Genomic DNA, 15,962 nt, shown 5'->3' on the forward strand with positions numbered 1-15,962 from the left:
TAAGCAAATCAAGTAATAAACAAAGCCTTCAAGATCAATCAAACTTCTAAATCATCAATCCTCTCTTCCACAAATAATATACATAACCTCCTATTTCTAACAAATTGGTATCAAGAGCTTGGTTCGACAAGATGATGGCCAACAATGTCATCACATTTCCTCGCCTCACAAAGGATAATTATGATCGATGGAGCATCCAAATGAAGACCTTCCTAGGTGGACAAGACTTATGGGAGATTGTGGAGGAAGGCTATGAGGAACCTGCAGAAAAAGGTCCTCTCGGCAAGGAGAAAAAATTAATGAAGACGAACGATCAAAAGGCTCTTTCCATCATCCAACAAAGTGTAGATGATGGAGCTTTTGAGAAAATTGCAAGTGCAACCACCGCCAAGAAAGCATGGGAGATCTTGGAGAATTCTCACAAGGGAGTTGAAAAGGTGAAAAAGGTTCGACTATAAACACTACGAGGTGAGTTCGAATCCTTAAATAAGAAAGACTCAGAATCAATTTCCGATTATTTTACAAGAGTCTTGGCGATTGTCAATCAATTAAAGAGGAATGGTGAAGCTCTAAGTGATGTAAGAGTCATTGAGAAGATTCTTAGATCATTAGATTCAAAATTCGACTATATAGTCGTAGCCATCGAAGAATCTAAAGATCTAGAATCAATGACTATCGATGAACTCATGGGTTCACTACAAGCCCATGAAGAGAGGTTCAATAAGAATAATAAGGAGCCATTGGAGCAAGCTTTACAAGCAAAACTGTCTTTCAAGGAAGAGAGCAGTGAAAAGACTCATCAAACGAGTCAACGAGGTCGTGGTCAAGTACGTGGCCGAGGACGAGGACAAGGATATATCAAACGTGGAGGTTATAGTTCTTACAGAAATGAAGAAAGAAGTCAAAATTTTCACCCGACAAGAGGTCGCGGGAGAGGCTACACAAGTAGAAGGCCAAGGTATGACAATTCTCAAACCAAATGCTATAATTGTCATAAATTTGGCCACTATGCTTCGGAATGCGAGAAGTCAAACAATTACGTGCAAGAAAGAGCAAATTTAGTGCAAGAAGATACCGAAGCCGTGAAAAACACTTTGTTACTAGCATGCAAAGGTGAAGATAACGGAGAATCAAATTTGTGGTATCTCGACACGGGTGCAAGCAACCATATGTGCGGTGACAAAAACATGTTTGTGGAGTTAGACGAGGTAATTAGTGGAAATATCACCTTCGGAGATTCCTCTAAAGTCCCGGTTAAAGGCAAAGGTAAGATTCTCATCCGCTTGAAAAATGGAAGGCATCAATTTATCTCTAACTTGTATTATGTGCCTAATATGAAGACGAATATACTGAGTATTGGACAACTCTTAGAGAAAGGCTATGATATTCACATGATAAATCGTACTCTTTCTTTAAGAGACCAAAAAGGAGGTTTGATTGCTAAGGTGCCAATGTCAACGAATAGGATGTTCATGCTAAATATTCAACATGACATTCCAAGATGTTTAAAAGCATGTTTCAAAGATAATTCTTGGCTTTGGCACATGAGATACGGGCACTTAAATTTTGGAGGGTTAAAATTATTATCAAGTAAAGGAATGGTGAAGGGTTTGCCTCCAATTAATCATCCGGATCAAATATGTGAGGGATGCCTTCTAGGAAAGCACTTCCGAAACAGTTTTCCAACAGAAGCTTCTAGTAGAGCGAAGAAACCTCTAGAACTTATTCACACGGATGTGTGTGGACCCATCAGCCCACCTTCTTTTGGTAAAAATAGATATTTTATTCTATTCATTGATGATTTTAGTCGAAAGACATGGGTCTATTTTCTAAAAGAGAAGTCGGAAGCTTTTGGAATGTTCAAGAAGTTTAAAGCATTTGTGGAGAATCAAAGTGGTCTCACCATAAAGGCGTTGAGATCCGATCGTGGAGGAGAGTTCACATCCAAGGAATTCAAGAAATTTTGCGACAACAACGGGTTACGACGTCCTCTAACTCTTCCGTATTCACCTCAACAAAATGGTGTTGCGGAAAGAAAAAATAGGACCATTCTTGATATGTCCCGGAGTATGTTAAAGAGCAAAAGGATGCCTAAGGAGTTTTGGGCTGAGGCAGTGGACTGTGCGATCTATCTATCAAATCGCTCGCCCACTAGAAGTGTCAAGAACAAAACGCCCATTGAAGCTTGGAGTGGAAGGAAGCCCGGAATCTCACACCTTCGAGTGTTCGGAAGTGTGGCATATGCTCATGTGCCAGATCAAAAGAGGACGAAGCTCGAAGATAAAAGCGAGAAACTCATATTCGTGGGTTATGACTCAAGTTCGAAGGGTTACAAGCTATATAATCCCAAGAATGGTAAAGTAATCTCAAGTCGAGATGTGGTGTTCGATGAAGAAGCAACATGGGATTGGAATGTTCCCGAAGAGGAGAACTACGACTTTCTCCCTTATCCATTCGAGAGTACTGCAAAGAACGAAGAATATCTAGAAGTTCAAGAACCTTCTAGTACACCATCTCCGCACTCTCCACATACTCCAACCACTACACCTAATGAAGTGACACCAACATCAGGAGGAGAATCAAGTAGGCTACAACATCACACAAGGAGCATTGAGGAGTTGTACGAGGTAACACAGCCTATGGAGGATCTATCATTGTTCTGCCTTCTTGCCGATTGTGAGCCAATAAGCTATGAAGACGCAACAAAAAGTCAAAAATGGAAATGTGCTATGGACGAAGAGATTCAAGCAATCGAGAAGAATAATACGTGGGATCTTGCCACACTACCAAAGGGACATAAGGCTATTGGTGTAAAATGGGTGTACAAGGCCAAGAAGAATTCCAAAGGTGAAGTTGAAAGATATAAGGCAAGGTTGGTGGCGAAGGGATATAGTCAACGAGCCGGCATAGACTATGATGAGGTATTTGCTCCCGTCGCTCGTCTAGAAACTATAAGATTGATAATCTCACTTGCGGCTCAACATAATTGGAAGATTTATCAAATGGATGTCAAATCCGCGTTCCTTAATGGCCACTTAGAAGAAGAAGTCTATATAGAACAACCTTTGGGATACATCGTGAAAGGCCAAGAGAATAAGGTGCTAAAATTGAAAAAGGCCTTATACGGGTTGAAGCAAGCGCCTCGGGCATGGAATAGCAGGATAGACAAGTATTTCCAGCAGAATGACTTTACGAAATGCCCCCATGAGCATGCCCTCTACACCAAAGTTAGCAATGATGGAGATGTTATGATTGTGTGCCTATACGTGGATGACTTGATATTCACCGGTAGTAATCCCAAAATGTTTGAGGAGTTCAAGAAAGCAATGGTTCGGGAGTTCGAGATGACCGACATTGGACTTATGGCTTACTATTTTGGGATCGAGGTAAAACAAAAGAAAGAAGGAATATTCATATCCCAAGAAGGTTATGCGAATGAGGTGCTCAAGAAGTTTAAGATGAATGACTGCAAGTCAATGAATACACCGGTGGATTGCAATCTCAAATTGTCAAAAGATGATGAAGGATACTTGGTGGACCCAACACAATACAAGAGTTTGGTTGGAAGTCTGAGGTACCTAACCTGCACGAGGCCAGATATTCTCTACGGAGTTGGACTAGTAAGTCGATACATGGAAGCACCTACAATAAATTACTTGAAGGCGGCCAAGAGGATACTTCGCTACATCAAAGGTACGATTGACTATGGCCTGTTTTATTCGCCTTCTGAGCACTTCAAGCTAGTTGGATACAGTGATAGTGATTGGGCTGGAGACATAGATGATCGTAAGAGTACGAGTGGTTTCGTGTTCTATATGGGAGATACGGCGTTCACATGGAGCTCGAAGAAGCAACCCATTGTGACTCTGTCAACGTGTGAAGCCGAATTTGTAGCAGCAACATCGTGCACCTGTCATGCAATATGGCTCAGGAAGTTACTAAATGAGCTTAAGTTTTTTCAAAAGGAAGCTACGGAGATATATGTGGATAACAAGTCTGCGATTGCTCTAGCAAAGAATCCAGTCTTCCATGATCGAAGCAAGCACATCGATACGAAATACCATTTCATCAGGGAGTGTGTTACAAATAAAGAGGTGCAGATAAAGTACACGAAGTCATTCGACCAAGTTGCTGATATTTTCACAAAGCCTCTAAAACACGAGACTTTTCAGAGATTACGGAATATGCTCGGAGTGACGAAATCAAGTTTAAGGGGGGCTGTTGGAAACTAAACTTGATTGTGGGCTATTTGTTTTGGATTTGGGCTTGCAAGTATACAAATATTTTGGATCAAGATTATAGTCCATTATGTAGAAACTTCTTGTAATATGTAGTAGTGAAAGTGTGTAGAATGTGTGTAGAATAATCTTGTAAAATATCTAAGTCTAGAATTATCATGAGAATACTTAGGAAATATCTAGATATTAGATGATGAAGTATCCTAGACTAGTCCATGGTGTAGTATAAATAGATGGATTCACCTTTCATTTGTAATTAACCAACAAAACACTTCAATAAGCAAATCAAGTAATAAACAAAGCCTTCAAGATCAATCAAACTTCTAAATCATCAATCCTCTCTTCCACAAATAATATACATAACCTCCTATTTCTAACACATAACACCCGGAGATGTTTGTTGACATCCTTAGATGATAACAGCCGGAGAGGTTTCAGTTTTTGTGTTCTCAACTTTCATATAGGATAGAATAGTAGGTTAGTTTTATTGGTACATAATTAATTATTATAATTATATTTATATGATAATCATTGTACTAATTAAATACAGATATGGGGTTGACTACTCTTGGGATTAAGAAGACGCCTATAAGTATTCTACTTGAGTGTATGAACATCTGAGGGAGGGCTGACTACTCAGTCTATATTGATTCGATAGATGGTTTAATATAAGATTTGGTTCTTGTGACGCGATCACTCAAAAACGATTTTAATGGTTCACTCACCGACTTTAATTAAAGAACTCAAGATGAAATAAAAAATATATTAGTTCATGTAATCATGAAACTTTAAATAATTAATAGAGACATATTAATTATATTGCAAGACTAATTTCAATACCTTACTGAGAAATAATCCCGAAGCAGTGACATGATCTCTTGAGCTTGTAGGTGACTACTGTTAACACGATCAGTTAACTTTGATAAAGTTGGGTTTTCTTTTATAATAGTACTGTATTAAACTTTTTATTTCTATAACATTACTATAAGTTTCTTTTATAAAAGTATTAAACTTTGTTGTCCTAATGAGGTTGTAGAAAATTTAGTTGCAGCCAGTTGATGTAACGGACTATATATTCTCTGCTGGTTGGAGTAGATGAAGAAAAACCGAAACTTCTTCTCGGCCCAATAGTAAATTTTCAAAAGTAGTTCAGGAAAATAATGAGAAAAACTATGATTAGCTCAAAAGCACTGACAATGGCTGAAGACATTGGTGGGGTATCAATTCCAACCCAAACTACACTACTTGTGTTTTTATGGAGGCTCGTGACTTTCAGAGGTCAAAAAAATGGCATAAGATTTTGCAAGCGGTTAAATGGGTATGTGGTTATCTGATTTGGAGGAATCGCAACTCGAAAGTGTTTCAAAATAAGAGTAAATCGGCCACAGACATCTTTAACGAGATACAAATGAAAAGCTATGAGTGGATCTCCAATACAGAAATAGAGGAAAGAAGATATCAATCGAGTGACATCAATTGCTCATCCAAGCTACTTTGGTAACACTAACTTGCGCATAACGGGTGTTGGTTAGTAAGAGTTTTTGTAATAATGTCGGTATATAATACAATAGATAAACAGTGACGTATATGGTTCGTGCTCTCTGTTATAGGTAGTAAATTTGTGTATAGATAGGATGTGAGGTGAGACATGGCAGCATAAGCCCACATTATGCCTTTGATGTAAATATCCCTTTCAACTTATAAATAGCTGGTGTTTCAAAAAAGAAAAAAGAAAATTGTGAAAAGTAGGTCTTTAATTTTGTTAATAATTCTCTTAACATTAGCCAACGGATATGCGCGCAGCATGCATGTGGTTATGTATGCATATCTTTCAGCTTTCTTATAGTAGTTTTTTGGTCATGTTTGCTTTTGATTTCGAATCGTATGATGGTGTACCTCAAACCATGTAGATTTAGTTGCTTTTGTAGAATCGAGTACTAAAGTCATGGGTTAAACTGTGTGAGAGAACATTCTTCATTGATTGGTTTAAGGAGTGAGTTAAACAATACACTAAAAATTTAAATGAAGACGATGTTTTAATCTGAGCTCACGAGTTTGTACATGCCGCTTAAGAAGAATCGAACATATATCGATAGTCAACACCATTGATGTTATTATTCAGCACATTAACTCCGTAAGCAATGTGCATGTGTTAGAATGTTGATTAAATGTAACTTAATGCAATGTCTTTTGTATATGCATGTTACCATAATCAAGAATCCAATTACTAATTTTCTGTTTTGAACCCGCAAAGTTGCGGGTATTAAACTATTTATTAATGAACTTAAAGTTACTAAAGATAATATAATCATGACAAAATTGCTGAAATGGTCCATGTAGTTTGTAAAAATACTGATTTGGTCCCTATGGTTTTTTTTGTTGGATTTCGTCCTTGTGATATGCAAATGTTGTTGATTTCGTCCCTATGACTGACGGACGTTGAACAATTCTGTTAACTCCAATCACATGCCGCGCACATGAGGGTGTGTTAGTCATTTTACAATCTCCTTCATCCTTACCTTCTTCATTCTTCTATCATCATCCACATTCATTTCCATATCCTTCTTTCCTTCTTCCTAAATCAAAATCTTAGCAATTAAATTCATAACCCCACTCATTTTACATTAATAACAAGAATTCACCAAATTTGAAATACTTTTTGGTTAGAACCCACCCATTTCATTTTTCAGATCTGGTTTCCAGATCTGATTTCATCTCTCACCAACAATAACAAAATCAAATAAAAATTTCATATCACTATTTCATTTCACAAAGCTCACTAAAGTATAAACTAATGCTTCGTATCCATAAATGAAAATACAATTGTAGAATCACAAAACTATAATGTTCTATTTACCTGAACAAATGATACAAGCTACTCCATATCATTAGTCAACACTTTATCATTACAAAACTATTCCCTTCCGACCCCAACAACACATCGAACATGAATACTTTTCAGATCTTAAAATTATGTACATACCTTCTAGATGAGTAGACTTTTCAGATCTGAGTAGTTAATTTGGGATGTTAGGAATACTATAATATCTTAAAATGGTAACTGAAAACAAATGTAACAACTCATCGTCATGGTCGCCGGCGTCGGAACTTTGTGAACGGTGAACGTCGATTAGAAACATCATGAAGATATTAAACCAGGTGTACCGCGTTCATGGAATCGTATTTAATAATTTCACTTCGATTTTGATTTTGTATCCCTAAATGTGAAAATGTTACCAGATGACACGATAGTTGCAGATCTGAAATGGGTAATGGATTTCGTAATTGGATTTGGTGAATCGATAGTCTAGTTGATTCATGTAGAATTAATTTCGTAGGATGAAATTGGATTTTGTAAATGGATTTGGTGATGACAGCGGTGGTGGTGGTTGAAGACAGTCCGGTTACTGCAGTTGTGGTGGGACCGTCGCTCCTTGGTGGTGGTGGGTTTCAATGTGTTACCCATATTTTCCGTAAATGAAGTAAGAGATTTGAGAAGATGGAGATTTTAGGGTTACCAAAGCAAAAAAAAAAAAAACAGAAAATGACTAAAATACCCTCATGTCCATGGCATGTGATCAGAGTTAACGAAAATTTTTGACGTCCGTCAGTCGGAAGGACGAAATTAGCAACATTTACATACCACAAGGACGAAATCCATCAAAAAAATCATAGGGACTAAATCAATATTGAAGCGACCCGTCCTAATCCATCCGGACAAAGTCCATATCGATTACAAACGATTCACAATAGTTGGTTACATCGCGAGGTACTTGACCTCTATATGATACATTTTACAAACATTGCACTCGTTTTTAAAAGACAACCTTTCATTTACATCGAATGTTGACGGCATGCATACCATTTCATAATATATCCAACTATAATTGTCTTAATAATAATCTTGATGAACTCAACGACTCGAATGCAACGTCTTTCGAAATATGCCATGAATGACTTCAAGTAATATCCTTAAAATGAGCTAATGCACAGCGGAAGATTTCTTTCATACCTGAGAATAAACATGCTTTAAAGTGTCAACCAAAAGGTTGGTGAGTTCATTACTTTATCATAAACGATCATTTTCATAATTTTAATAGACCACAAGATTTCATATTTCCATTTCTCATAAACATACGTCCCATGCATAGAGACAAAAATATCATTCATATGGATTGAACACCTGGTAACCGACATTAACAAGATGCATATAAGAATATCCCCTATCATTCCGGGAAATCCTTCGGACATGATAAAAACAACATCGAAGTACTAAAGCATCCGCTACAACGGATGAGGTTTGTTAGGCCCAATAGATCTATCTTTAGGATTCGCGTCAATTAGTAGACTGGTTTACTAATTCTTAGGCTACCAAGCAAAAGGGGCATATTCGGCTTCGATCATTCAACCATATAATGTAGTTTCGATTACTTGTGTCTATTTCGTAAAACATTTATAAAAGCGCATGTATTCTCAGTCCCAAAAATATATATTGCAAAAACATTTAAAAAGGGAGTAATGAAACTCACAATACTGTATTTTGTAGTAAAAATACATATGACGACATTGAACAAGAGTAGGGTTAGCCTCGGATTCACGAACCTATATCAATTATATATATTAAAATATATAATCGTAATAGAACAAGTCTATGTTTTATTATTAATTGTTATGTTAGTAACTTGTGTGATGCCCCGTACAAAACCATCGTGTACGAATCATCAACAACAGGATCATTACAAAGTTAAGTACTATATGCTGTAATTAAAGAAGTTGTATTCACGATAAAAAGGTGATGTCATAACCGACATCAAATGTTTTACATTTCAAAAGCATGCTTCACTAAGTAGAAGCAAATAAATAAGTGTACGTGACCCCAAAGGTCGTTACATAACATAGTTTCAAAAGTAAATAAGTTTGAATGCAAGATAAGTAGTCATGCGATAACAACTCTAAGCAGCGGGTTCTACAGCACGACTAGTACACAGCGGAAGCAACCTCAAGCACCTGAGAAATACATGCTTAAAAACGTCAACACAAAGGTTGGTGAGCTATAGTTTAAGTATAACAGTATGTAAGGTAGGCCACGAGATTTCAGTGCTACAAAGAGCGTTTCAAAACAGTATGGTAAAGTATATGTTAACCGTGGGCACTTGGTAACTAACTTAACGTTTATACTCCCTGAAAGTACACTTGGCAAGTGCGTATGTCTACGAAGTATTAAACACTCGTTAAATGCTAGCGCGACTAGCCCGAGTGGGGATGTCAAACCCTATGGATCCATATCTAAGATTCTCGTTCACGGTTCAAAAACCAATGATTAAACGTTACCGAGCTAAAGGGAATGTTTATGCCATTGTATAACCCACACATATATAAGTTTAAGTACTCGTGCCTAGTATGTAAAACATAAAATCCGCATGTATTCTCAGTTCCCAAAATAAGTTAAAGTAAAAAGGGAATGCTATAACTCACAATGATATGTAGCGGTAAAGTAGTAGTCGGGAAAGGTGTGCAAGTAAATGGTCCGAAGTCCTCAACCTAAGTCAAATAGTACTAAGTCAGTAAATCGTCTTAATAGGTTTAAAAGTATGTAATTAAGGTCTTAATGGTCATCATCATTCATCATTAAACAAAAGGCGTAAGGTAGGTTTCGTTTATGAAAGTAGTTTAAAACAAAGTCTGACTTCAGTCAATCACCACGGCCTCTACCCTTACTGAATTAAGGTGATACCAGTGGCCATGGCTCCGTATATGAGTCCCTTAAGTGTGGTAAAATTTACAGAAGCAAACTCGTCTTAGTTTGACCGTGGCGACGGTCTAAGTGCGAGTAGGTCAGAAATTTCTGCACAACGTTAAAGGACATAGTAACGATCGGAGGGCCATAAATCCAAAACCGTAACTCGGATTATGATGAGTCCTATATGAAAAGTTATCTACTCGAAAATTTCTATCTAAAAATAAGGTTAGAACAGCCCAAGTCTACTGGTCTGTTCCAGAAGCATCAGGTCAGTAGGTTTTGGACAGAACAGTGAGTTTAAAAAAGGGTTCCGGTGGTCTTGGTGCTTGATGTTCATCATGGTTCTCATCCTTGATGCATATAACTTCAAGTGTACAACTCATTGATGTATCTACATCATCTTAACCAAGTCTTGACCATCATAACCCATGTGCAAGTCTAAGACATGAAGCACAACTCACTTAAGAGTTGTATGAAGTTTGATGAACCAAAGTTGCATCAAGGTCTTAGATCTAACACATACATGGACTATAAGACTAATAATAAGTTACAAACTTGAAAGTAAACTAACTAATCAAGATCATAAGTAGTAGAACATGGTTCTTAGTTTGATCTTGAAGATCCAAGACTCAAAAGTCTAGATCCAAAGTTATATTTAAAGAAAACTTATTTGTGTGTTCTTGAACTTTCAAAGTTAACTTAATTTGTTCAAGAGATATGAGATCAAGACTAACTTATAGTACTTGACCATATAAACTAACTACATGAAATTAAAGTGCATAATGATGAAGAAGTAACTAAGTAAACAAGAAAAGGTTCATGGTTGTTCATACTTTAAAGATTCAAACCAAAGTTTGATCTTTAGAAAGTAAACTTTAAAGTTTACTTCATGAGCTTCAAGTATGTCTTTAATCAACACATGGAACTTGCAACTTTTGAAACAATTGAAGTAGAATCATAAACTAGTGAGTTTATGTTCTTGTGTTCTTGAACTTACAAGATAATAGAAGAACCAAAACTAGAAAGTTAGGTTCTTGAAAGCTACTAAGTAACTACAATTAACAAGACAAGTAGTTAAACAAAATCAAGAACAAGTAACAAACAACAAATGATGATGATGATTCATGTATGTATTTAGTTTTAAGACAAAGGAAAGAAGAAGAGAAAAATGTACTTGTTACTTACAAAAATGTAGAAGAATATGAGAGAAAGTTTGAGAGAAAAGTGAGTGTGTGTGTGTAAATGAAAGAGTAATATGAATACAAGTGAGTATGCAGTGTAAAAAAAAATTCAAAACACCACTACATGGCTACCAAGGATTCGGCATTCAGCAGAAAAAAGGGAGGGGGAGGTTTGTTCTTTGGTTACAAGCTTGTAAAGATGACAAAAGTTGGATAAAATGGGTGTTTGCATGAGAATGAACAAGTAACTTGATTCCTTACTAAGTTAACTAACTAGTTACAAGTTAAAGTGATACTTACACTTTGAAAGAGTGGGCTAACTAAGCCCACTTAAAGGTAGGGTGGGCTTACAAGTCTTAATTCATGAGTCCATTAACTAATCAAAGCCCAAGTTCAAATAAATCACAAGTTAAACCAATTAAAGCCCAAGTAACTAACTAATAGCCTTAGTTAATTAAAATGATTAATAAATTTAATCATGAATGTAAATAATATCCAAAAATATTATTCGTGAAAGTTTCGGGTGTCACAAAGACGTTTCGGGCTCTTAAAAGTCAAGTACGGGCAATCAAGGCAACATGTAAATGTAATAACATACATTCGTTTAATCACATGTATTAATAATAATAATTATTAATAAATAAATGTTGGAAATTTCAGGGTCGTTACATTACCCACCTGTTAAAGAAAATTTCGTCCCGAAATTTAAGCTGAGGTAGATGGAGGAGTTGGGAAAAGGTGAGGATACTTTCGCATCATTTGATCCTCTCGTTCCCAAGTAAACTCAGGTCCTCGTTTGGCATTCCATCGTACCCGTACAATCGGAATCTTGTTGCGTTTCAAAGTTTTGATCTCACGATCCATAATCTCAACTGGTTCTTCCACAAAGTGGAGTTTGTCGTCAATAGTAAGTTCTTCCAATGGTATGATAAGTTCAGGTGCAGCAAGACACTTCTTCAAGTTCGATACATGGAAGGTAGGATGAACTGAGCTCAATTGTGCTGGTAAGTCCAAACGATAAGCAACGGGTCCAACACGTTCCAAGATTTCAAAAGGACCAATGTATCGTGGGTTTAACTTTCCACGTTTTCCAAAGCGAATCACACCCTTCCAAGGTGCAACCTTCAACATTACACGGTCATCAACGTTGAATTCAAAGTCTTTACATTTAAGATCGGCATAACTCTTTTGACGATCACGGGCAGTCTTAAGTCTAGCTTGAATCTGAGCAATCTTCTCCGTGGTTTCGTGGACTACCTCGGGTCCGGTGATTTGCTTTTCGCCTACTTCGGCCCAACAAATAGGAGATCGGCACTTACGGCCATACAATGCTTCAAAAGGTGCAGCATTAATGCTAGTGTGATAACTGTTGTTGTACGAGAATTCGGCGAGTGGCAAATGCCTTTCCCAGGCCTTTCCAAAATCAATGACACATGCACTCAGCATGTCCTTCAAGGTCTGAATCGTTCGTTCACTTTGCCCATCAGTCTGAGGATGATAAGCAGTACTCATGTCAAGACGAGTTCCCATGGCTTCTTGCAAAGAACGCCAAAATCTGGAAGCAAAACGGGGATCGCGATCGGAGATGATCGATAAAGGTACACCATGACGAGATACAACCTCTTTGATGTATAACTGAGCAAGTCTCTCCATTGTATCAGTTTCCTTCATCGCTAGAAAGTGTGCAGATTTGGTAAGGCGGTCAACAATAACCCAAATAGTATCGTATCCGCCCACCGTCTTTGGTAGCTTAGTAATGAAATCCATTGTTATCCTTTCCCACTTCCATTGTGGGATCTCCGGTTGCTGAAGTAAACCAGAAGGTCTCTGATGCTCGGCTTTAATCTTCGAGCAAGTCAAACACTTACCAACATAAGTCGCAACGTCCTTCTTAAGATTCGGCCACCAATACTGTTCTTTAAGGTCGTGGTACATCTTGCCCGCACCGGGGTGAATTGAATATCTCAATTTTTGTGCTTCATCAAGTATCAGGTTTCGTAGATCTCCATAATAAGGTACCCAAATTCTTCCGGCATAACATCGGAGTCCAGACTCCCTAACCTTGAATCGAGAGACAAGTATGTTTAGATGTTCGTGAGATATGTTCTCCTCCTTGAGAGCCTCAACTTGGGCTACTCTGATCTGGTTGTTGAGGTTCGAATGAATGGTGATGTTCAGAGCCCTAACACGAAGAGGTGCCGTCCTCTCCTTTCGGCTTAAAGCATCAGCTACAACATTGGCCTTGCCAGGGTGATAACGGAGTTCACAATCGTAGTCGTTGAGCGTCTCGATCCATCGACGCTGTCTCATATTCAGTTGCTTCTGATCGAAGATGTGCTGGAGACTCTTGTGATCGGTGAAGATAGTGCTCTTAGTTCCATACAAATAATGTCTCCACAATTTGAGCGCAAAGACAATGGCTCCAAGTTCAAGATCATGTGTAGTGTAGTTCCGCTCGTGAATCTTCAATTGGCGGGAGGCATAGGCAATAACCTTTGATCGTTGCATCAGTACACAACCAAAACCACTCTTCGATGCATCACAATAAACAACAAAGTCATCACTGCCTTCAGGAAGTGATAGGATAGGTGCGGAGGTTAACTTCTTCTTCAAAGTTTGGAATGCTGATTCGTGTGCGGGTTCCCAAATGAACTTCTTGCCCTTGTGAGTCAGCGCGGTTAAAGGACGCGCAATCAGAGAAAATCCTTCGATGAATCTTCGGTAATAACCGGCGAGACCTAGGAATTGGCGAATATGCGTCAGAGTAGTGGGGGTCTCCCACTTGCTGATGGCTTCAATCTTGGCGGGATCAACTTTGATACCCTGGTCGCTTACAACATGACCCAAAAATTGTACTTCCTTCAACCAAAATTCACACTTGGAGAATTTGGCGTAAAGTTGCTCTTGTCTTAAGAGTTCAAGCACTAATCGGAGGTGTTGCTCATGTTCTTCTTCGCTCTTAGAGTAGATGAGGATATCATTTATGAAGACAATAACAAACTTGTCCAAGTAAGGCTTGCAGACACGATTCATGAGGTCCATGAACACGGCAGGTGCATTTGTCAAACCGAATGGCATCACGAGAAACTCATAATGACCATAACGGGTCCTGAATGCAGTCTTCATCATGTCACTTTCCTTCACCCTCAACTGGTGATAGCCGGATCGCAAATCGATCTTTGAGTAGACACTCAATCCTTGTAGTTGATCAAAAAGATCGTCAATTCGTGGAAGAGGATACCGATTCTTGATTGTCAATTTGTTGAGCTCACGGTAGTCGATACACATACGAAAGGATCCATCCTTCTTCTTCGCAAACAGAACAGGTGCGCCCCAAGGTGAGAAACTTGGTTGGATAAACCCTCGATCTAACAGCTCTTGTAGTTGACTCTGTAATTCTTGCATCTCGGAAGGTGCGAGTCTATAAGGTGCGCGAGCTACAGGTGCAGCTCCTGACACTAAATCAATCTGAAATTCTAGGGCTCTCGACGGTGGTAATCCAGGCAATTCCTCTGGGAAGACATCGGAAAATTCGTTCACAATTCGAACGTCGTTCACGCTCTTCACCTCAGTTTCTACCGCTTTCACATGTGCTAGGACAGCAAAACGTCCCTTCTTCATAATCTTTTGCACTTTCACGCAACTAATGAGGTTCAACTTCGAGGTACATCTCTCTCCATAGATAACCAGTGGTTCACCATCTCCTTGTGGTATGCGAAGTGCTTTATCTCCACAGATAATATCGGCCTTTATCTTGCTCAACCAATCCATACCGACGATCACGTCAAAACTTCCCAGTTTGATAGGTATCAAATCAATTTCGAAATCTGCACCAGCTATGTTGATAATAGCTCCACGACTAATATGGTCAACCTTTTCAAGTTTTCCATTGGCGACCTCGACAAGCATACTCTCTTTTAACGGAACTAATGACCAATTAATCTTATCGCAAAAATGTCTACATACATAACTTCTATCCGCACCAGTATCAAACAAGACAGAAGCTAAAAGATTGTTGATTTTGAATATACCTGTCACCAAGTTGGGGTTATCGCGTGCATCCCTTGCATTAACATTGAAGGCTCTACCTCGGGGTGGTCCTCCGTCTTTTCGCTTGTTTGGGCACGCGTTTCTGAAATGGCCCGTCTGTCCACATTCGTAGCACTTCTTCGGTCCATTGGTGTTCAGTTTCCCATTCAAAGTGGTGACCTTGCAGTCCTTTCCGATATGCCCAGCCCGTTGGCACTTCTCACAGACAACATTGCAATACCCAGTATGGTGCTTGTAGCACCGCTTGCATTGTGGTAAGGTTCCTTTGTAGTTCGGGTTGGTGTTGGTGTTGTTGTTGGGATTAGGGTTTCCACCGTTGTTGTGCCTCTTGGCGGGGGTTTGATCGTAGTTTCTCCCCCTGTTGTTGTTGTTGTTGTGGTTGTTGTGGTTGTTATGGTTGTTGTCCCATTTCCTCTTTTCACTACTACCGGCTTCAAACTTAGCCTTCTCTGGCTCGTCAAGGATGATTTGATTCAAGAGAGTATGCGCCATGCGCATTGCTTCGGGAACATTCGGTGGTTTGGATGAGGTGACATTTCCTTTGATGGACTTAGGGAGTCCCGAGAAGTATTTCTCCATGCGCTTGAATTCGGGGGTGACCATGGTCGGACACATAAGAACCAACTCCAAAAACCTACGGTTGTAACTGTTAAGGTCGTTCCCTACAGCCTTTAACTGCATAAATTCGATTTCCATCTTCTGAATTTCGATTCTCGGACAATACTCATCAATCATAGCCGCCTTGAATTCCTC

This window comes from Rutidosis leptorrhynchoides, chromosome 4, assembly GCF_046630445.1.
Source record: "Rutidosis leptorrhynchoides isolate AG116_Rl617_1_P2 chromosome 4, CSIRO_AGI_Rlap_v1, whole genome shotgun sequence".
NCBI classification, from domain to species: Eukaryota; Viridiplantae; Streptophyta; class Magnoliopsida; order Asterales; family Asteraceae; genus Rutidosis; species Rutidosis leptorrhynchoides.